This window comes from Mytilus edulis, chromosome 5, assembly GCF_963676685.1.
Source record: "Mytilus edulis chromosome 5, xbMytEdul2.2, whole genome shotgun sequence".
Lineage (NCBI taxonomy): Eukaryota > Metazoa > Mollusca > Bivalvia > Mytilida > Mytilidae > Mytilus > Mytilus edulis.
In genome coordinates this window covers 3,259,863-3,267,976 of record NC_092348.1, presented here as the reverse complement: position 1 = coordinate 3,267,976, position 8,114 = coordinate 3,259,863, and positions in this window count along the sequence as shown.

The following is an 8,114-nucleotide window of genomic DNA, read 5'->3' as shown; positions in this document are numbered from 1 at the left end:
TCCCCATTTCCATTCTCAATTTTATTTTCACCTTCGTTTTTTTTATGACTCAGAGAAAAGTTTACATTCTGTGTTTATCTTGTAGACGTATACTTATTCATTATAAAGTTACATCAATTTAATATTGAATCCATATTTAATCATAAAATAAATGGGTTTGAATTTACCTATATATACATACGATCCATGATTCTGTAATGAGGAGTACCCAAATTGCATCCGTGCTTAAATTCACATCCTTAGAAATCGAATAACAGATGGGTTTTTTTTTTTTTATCTTCTTTTGATATTTAGAAGAATTTGACACTACTTCGATCATGCTTCTTTTCATTTTTAAGAAATGATTGCTTGTAACATATTCTTTTAAAAAGATAATGGAATTTTTATGACATGATGGACGGACGAACGAATGCAAAAGCAGAATAACATAATGCACCACAAGATTTCTGCATTTGTTTTTGTTGAATAGGTTCAATTTAGCCATTTTAGGTACTGTGACAGTATTGGCGTTGAAATTACTTGAGTTGAAATTTATCGGTAGATTATATATGTTCTGATGTTGTAGCAAGTTTAAATGGTTTGGCCCAACATACCTCAACATAGTTTTTCCTGGGAGTCAGAGTGATCTTGGTATCCATGCACGTTATCAGGAACTGGATCAATTTTCAACACATTTTGTTGGATACATTTTTATGAAATGAATTAGAATCTCTAATGGTATTGCATGAGGCTTTGACTATAAAAACACTACGTGTAAATGTAACATGAATCTTCTTGTTTCTTTTGATCTTTTTATGGAATAAGATCGAGACGACACACATGAACAATAATGTATGCTCTACATATTTGTTTTTTGTTACATATTTGTTTTTTGTTCATTTTTTTAACATGAATTAGGCCGTTAGTTTTCTCGCTTGCATTATTTTACGTTTTTATTTCGGGACCTTTTATAGCGGACTATGCGGTATGGGCTTTGCTCATTGTTGAAGGCCGTACGGTGACCTATAGTCGTTAATTTCCGTGTCATTTGGTCTCTTGTGGACAGTTGTCTCATTGGCAATCATACCACATCTTCTTTTTTATATCTAAATTGAATCAACCGAATACTATTGCATGAAAGGTCACATGGGAATATACTACTCAATGACAATGAGAAAACAGACATGAATTAACCAACAACACTAAAACAAATATTGCATGGGTAAGCTCCGCCGTCATAGAAGAAGATTACGACTATCTTTAAAGAAATTTCTTCGGTCACTTTTGAAACAGAACATATTAAAAAAAAAAAAAAAAAAAAAAAAAAAAACACAAACAATAATAAATCAAAATGAAATGCTACTGAAAGTTGCAATTTGAAAATAGAAATATCGCGTATGTATTTGTAACGTCTCAAAGGATTTCTAGTGGGGTCCTTTCATGATGTTTTATCGCTAGAATGGCCAACACGCTCAAATTTTCCATTTGTTGCATCAACTCCAGCATTTTTCTCAGAAATGGGCGCTGGTGCAGTCTCGGCGAAACCTCGAGAGGGGTTAAGAATTGGAAGTATATGTCAAACGTGCCTAAATCGTATAGCATAATAAATAATGCACAGCTAGTTAGTGCCTCGTGTCATAAAATGTTCAATATATCTTTTAATGTTTGAATTTGCGACAATCTACAGTAACTATTCTCTTCTATTATTGCCGACGTTTATGTTTTGTTTTCCTCGACATCATGAACTGAAGAACCTGCAAAAAAAGTTAAAAAAAATTCCAAATTTGTCTAAATTCTGAAAATAAATGGGCATAGAAGAAGAAGAAGATATTTTTTAGAGGAAGATATTTTATTTCCAATTATGGGCCTCAAAGGGCATAAACATTACAACATCAATAATTTTCATAATACAATACAAACTATTAAATAAAAAAAGATTGATGAGAACTATTTAAGTTCTTAAAAAATATGTAGATAAAGAATCTACGATATGTTTTTTTTTTAAATACTAATGCATTTTAATGCAAGTGGGGTTGATAAAGATAACAAACAAGAAGCCCAAAAAGTAAAAAAAATATATATCCATATATATATATATATCCCTAAAGGATATTTATAAGAGAACATTTGAATAAATAATATATCTTAACAATTAATTCTTTTTTTCTTTTAATCGACTAGTGTGTGGCTATCGGCATATAAATCAGATGATCGAAATAATCAAACTATATACTATAATAAGAAAATCATTAAAAATACTTACTGATTTCCGATTAACAACCCCTAAAAAAATCAAAGCACAGAAGGATTAAGATTGCGGTAAATAAAGCATTGATTGGAGTTTGATTCAACTACAATTCTGCACAACGTGATTATCCAGGCTTGTTTAAAGATGACTTTAACAATGAAATCATTTATGTTTTTTAGAACAGATATTAGATCCCTGCACCTTGGAAAAGTTTCGCGTTCGAAACTGTGTTTGTCTAACTCGGAATACTATGCTATAAATATAACAAAAATACGTGTCTGATTAGTCAAAGGCTGGACGTCTGGAATGTGGTAAATCTTTTAACGGTATCTCATTGGTTATTATAAATGAAATCAAATGCTTGCTTCCCGGCTGCTTCCGGGCTGCATCTGGGTCGCATTGCATTCTCCGATCTAAGAGATCTTGATAGTTGATAGGCACTAATGAGTTCCTTAAGATAGACATGCGCTAGAGCATGTAGGATTTTGAAAGTATACAAAAGCAGTTTATATTATATTCGGTACTGCACCGGGATCAAATGAAGTGACACAAGAACTGGTGTAATATGATGGTGTTTCTTGGTGAGGTAACGAGCCTAGCTGCCGTATTCTGTACTCGATATAACTCGATTAAACAAACATTTACTTCATATAGCAGAGCGTTTCCGTAGTCTAGACGTGACGTGACTACCGAACAGACTAAGTGTTATATACCTCTATTTGGTATTTCTGGTTACCGGAAATGTAGGACATAATTTATACTGTTTATTGTGTTTTACGGGACTGTATACCTTTCTTTTATGCTTGTCGGCGGCGAACAATTAGTGTCGACTGCCATACATGTGTTTGTTAAATGGCAGTAAAATAAAATTTGGATAACGAAAAGCGTGACTTCAATCCCATAGTCCCCCCAGACAACAAAAAGGATTGAGGCCCACGACATGGTGGAGGACTTAAAAAGGCTTTTAGCGTAAATATTGCTTTTATTTGTGATATAATTTTTGGTGGACATTATTTTTTTTGGCGAACACGTGGTAGTGGACAAAATGGACGGCAATGAGCCAAAATCAACTAAACAAGCAGAACCATAGGCTGGAGTCCTCACAGACAAGTTTTCCCTTTGATTATATGCCGGTAAATTTGAGTGATAGTAAAGCAAGATTTTTACAGAATGAAGTTAATTCGAGGACAGAAAGGAAAATTCAGTGGTGGTTTAAAAGTGGTGCATCCGCGAACGACCAATTACAGTACCTTAAAGACAATTTGGAGCTTAAATTACAGATACATCCTAAAATATTACTTTATGTTTGGCTAGGAATGTGTGATCTCACGACAAAAAATGGTAAATTTATTTCTTTGAAATCAAGAGATAATTCAAATGTTAATCAATTGACACAAATTTTCAAAGAAATTCATGCTTTTATATCAGATTTTCCGACGGTAAAACTTGCCTTTCTGGAATTACCGTACTATTCAATTTTTCATTGGAATGCCTATAAAAACCATGCTAGTCCTGGACCGTTCAAAAATGACGATCACTTGCTGATTGAACAAATTGATGCAGTCAACAGTTTTATCCGTGAAACAAACATGTAATTACGAAAATATTCACCAAAATTTAATTGTGACATCCAGAATTGTAGGAAAAGCTGGGGCAGTAACCCCAGATACACATACAAATTTTATAACTTTTTTATTGACGGAATACATCCTTGTCCAGCTCTTGCCAGACTGTGGCTACTCAGAATTTGTGAATTGTCACAAAAGGACTGCATTTAAGCATGAATTATTGGGAACTTCAGAAAATATAATTCGATGATAATTGTATCGCCAGTACTACCTACATGTACAGTGTTTTTTCTTAAATTTTTCTCACATTAAGCCATTTCAATTTTTTTTTATGTTAATTTGTCTTCACATAGTTTTCCTTGTTTTTGGTGATGATTGCATCGCTAAACAGAAATTACACTCCGTTTAAAAATAGCAAAGGCTGCGTGCTTTATAAAGTGTTGATTGCATCGCTAAACCGAAATTACACGTCGTTTACCAATAGCATGGATTGGATTTCTTACAACATTTAGTTTCGAGCTTTATAAAGTGATGATTGCATCGCTCAAATTATTTACACTCCGTTAAGCAATACCCATGGTTTGACTTTTGTTCTGCCGTTTTGGTGATGATTGCATCGCTAAACTAACATAACATTCGATTGCGGGATTTAGACAGTTTATAGATATAAACTATGCAGAAGGACATAATCTTCTTGATTTGTGACGTTTTTGGTGATGATTGCATCGCTAAACTTACATACTTTTAGATCGCGAGATGTGAGCAGTTGCAGTTATACCCTGATTTTCAGCTATGGACTATGCAGAAGGACATAATCGTTTTTAGTGATGATAGCATCGCTGTTATTGCATTGTACTAATGTCAAATGTACTTTTATTTACCGTTATTTTCGTATGATATTACGATTGATGGTTGTTATTTTTTCTTAAAGGTATGCATTTCTATCATATGTTACATTCAAAAAGTATATATATCATGAAGCTAGATAAGGCATTACTATGAACTAGATGTGTTACATGCAACAGAATTGAAAAGTTTTTCAAATACTAGCGAAAGTTTTTCTCAGTTGAATTTATAACGGTGTACAGAGTGTTAGTGTCTGCTAGAGTGAAAACCTGTACATTTTCTATAACATTGTTTATTGAGACTGAGAGTGTATGTATACATGTATATCAAAATTATTTCACGTGAACTTTTGGCTAGTTATATAAGAGTGTGTGGTAGTGTTATACTAGATTGTGTTATTTAAAATAATTGTATTAAGAGTTTCGGGTCTCTACTAGCATCACTGTGGTTAGAGCACAAATTGTCACCAATAATAGCAAACTTAAGAGTTGAGTCAACTTTATGAAAAGTTATATTCATCTTATATATGATATAGTATATATGCAAGTACAAACAAAACTATGTCCATGTACGGAGTTAGTAATGCCAGAGTGAGAAAGGGTGTATACAAATTTGAAATGTATTTTTTTTATTATTATTATTATTGTATTATGTTATATTGCTGTCTGCATTTCCAGTGACCAGACCAAAATTTTTCAAATTTTATAATTGGGCGGGGGATGTTATATACCTCTATTTTGGTATTTCTGGTTACCGGAAATGTAGGACATAATTTATACTGTTTATTGTGTTTTACGGGACTGTATACCTTTCTTTTATGCTTGTCGGCGGCGAACAATTAGTGTCGACTGCCATACATGTGTTTGTTAAATGGCAGTAAAATAAAATTTGGATAACGAAAAGCGTGACTTCAATCCCATAGTCCCCCCAGACAACAAAAAGGATTGAGTCCCACGACATAAGATTGTACAGTCATCCCCGGTGATATATTGTCGAATTTGACCAATGTCCCGAACTTGGAAGTAACACGGCTTCGTGACTGCATTGATTTGCTCTTCCATGCTCAATGTCCTATTTATCCATCAAATGATAGATGACAAATCACGAGATTTTGTTGTGAATAATATCAGTTCCGTTTTGTCTTGGTTCAGACGCGAAGATGTGTTGTCCAAATTATCGAGTGGTTTGATAACTGGATAGACTTGAGTGTCATCAGCATACCCTTGATATCTAAAGTTGTGTCACCGACATATTTCACGGATCGGTTTTGCAAAAATAAAATCTAATTTGGGTCCAACGACCGAACCTTGCGGAACGCAATATTTAATATTTATTACATCTGACAATACGGAGCCAATAGCAACACGTTGAGTTCGACTATCAAGATAGGATATCATCCAAAACAGCGCTGAGCCAGTTATGCCGTAAGAGTATTATAACCTATTGATCAGGATGGGATGTTCGATAAAGTGTCGAATGCAGCGGATAGATCGAGCATAACAAGAACCGCATAACAGTAATTATCGCCTGCCAATGCTATATTATGGTGAACCCTTAGTAAAGCTGTTTCTGTTGAATGACAAGCACGATATGCTGATTGCTTGTTGTCCAAAAGTGAGTTTGCTTCAGGATGCTTTTCACTCAACTTTTCCAAGATCGTTGACGTAAAGGGCAAGTTAGAAACGGGACAATTTTCTTTTTTTTTTTAACTTTTCAACGTCAAGACCGGGTTTTTTTCAACAAAGGTGTTAAAACTGCTTCCTTGTAAAATGCTGGAACATGCGATTCAGCGAAGACAATTGAAATGTTAACTATCTTGGTTATGATATAGGTAATAAGCTGTTGATGCATGATTTTAAGAGAGAATTAGGAATTGGGTCCAGTTCACATGGCTTTACCGGAGCTTTCTTGATTATCTTTCGAACTTGACGCTGGTGAAACCCAAGTAAACGAATTCCCATCGAGTTTTACATCGGCTTCAAGGGCGTCATCAATTTCTGTTAATGAGTTTTTTCGAATTACTCAGGTCATATTTATAAATCAACTGTTTACAAAACTTTTGAATGTTAGAAATACTAAGGCTTTTCTTTCTCAGACATAGATTACCTTAGCTGTATTTAGCAAAAAGTTAAGGAATTCGCTTCAACTCCGTACTTTATTTGGCCTTTTTTTTTTTTTTTTTTTTTTTTTTTTTTTTTTTTTTTTAACTCTTTTGGATTCGAGCGTCACTGATGTGTCTTTTGTATACGAAACGCGCGTCTGGCGTATAATTACAAAATTTAATCCTGATATCTATGATGAGTTTATTTATAACCACTGTCGATGCCACTGCTGGTGGAGTTTTTATCTGAGTATCACCATCCCAGTAGTCAGCACTTCTATGCTGACATGAATTATTATTGATATGGTCATATTTATATATTAACTCTTCACAAAACTTTTGAATTTTTGAAATACGAAGTCTTTTCTACTTCAGAAATAGATGTATTTGGAAAAACTTTTTGGGAATTTTGGTCCTAAATGTTCTTCAACTTCGTACTTTATTTGGCCTTTTTAACTTCTTGGGATTCGAGCGTCACTGTTGAGTCTTTTGTAGGCGTAACGCGCGTATAGCGTATAATTACAAAATTTAAACCTGGGGCCATGTCAATGAAAGTATTCTAGGACATGTCCTAAGATAGGTCTTAGGACATTATTTAGGATGGTCTTAGGACGTGTCTGAGACATGTCGTAGGATGTGAAACAAAGCTGTCTTAGGACAGTCCTAACTACGATGGTCCTAGGACCATTCTAACACATTTATTTATTTGAAAATATATGTAGAGATTTGTATGACATAGATTGAATTGTATTTTAGAACCTATATGTAAAGAGAGGGAGGATGACTCTTATATAGAAAACAATTAACGCAAAATAAAAGTTAAAGTTTTTACGGAAAACTAATAAATACGTTAATAAATATGATAAAAGATATAAATGAATTTAATACGAAAACAAAAGTAAATGGTCACAAAACTTTGTGATATTCGTGCTGCAATTTTAGTACATAAACTAGTTTTGTCCATAGGTCCACTCGATTTCATTACATGTATCGAATCAGGATAAGGTAAAAATGAAGTAAACTTTTTCCCATATTTGAATTATTTAAAATATGTTGCTTATGATGATAGTATTGTTTAGGCTTCAAAAAAGGCAGCACGAAATAATTTAATATAATACAATTAAATCTTTAACAAACATTAAACAATATGTTTTTTTTTATTAATTTTATCTAATGATAGTTTAATATTGTATTAGTATTTTTAGTATTGAGTTTATGCCATATTTGTTATTTTTATTACGTTTTAGGACGATGTAACCTTTAGGACTATCCTAAGACACCTAATTGTATATCCTAACTTTAGGACCAAATTTAGGACATATCTTATATTAGGAGACTTTCGTTAACCCGACTTAGGACTAAGAAGTGCCAT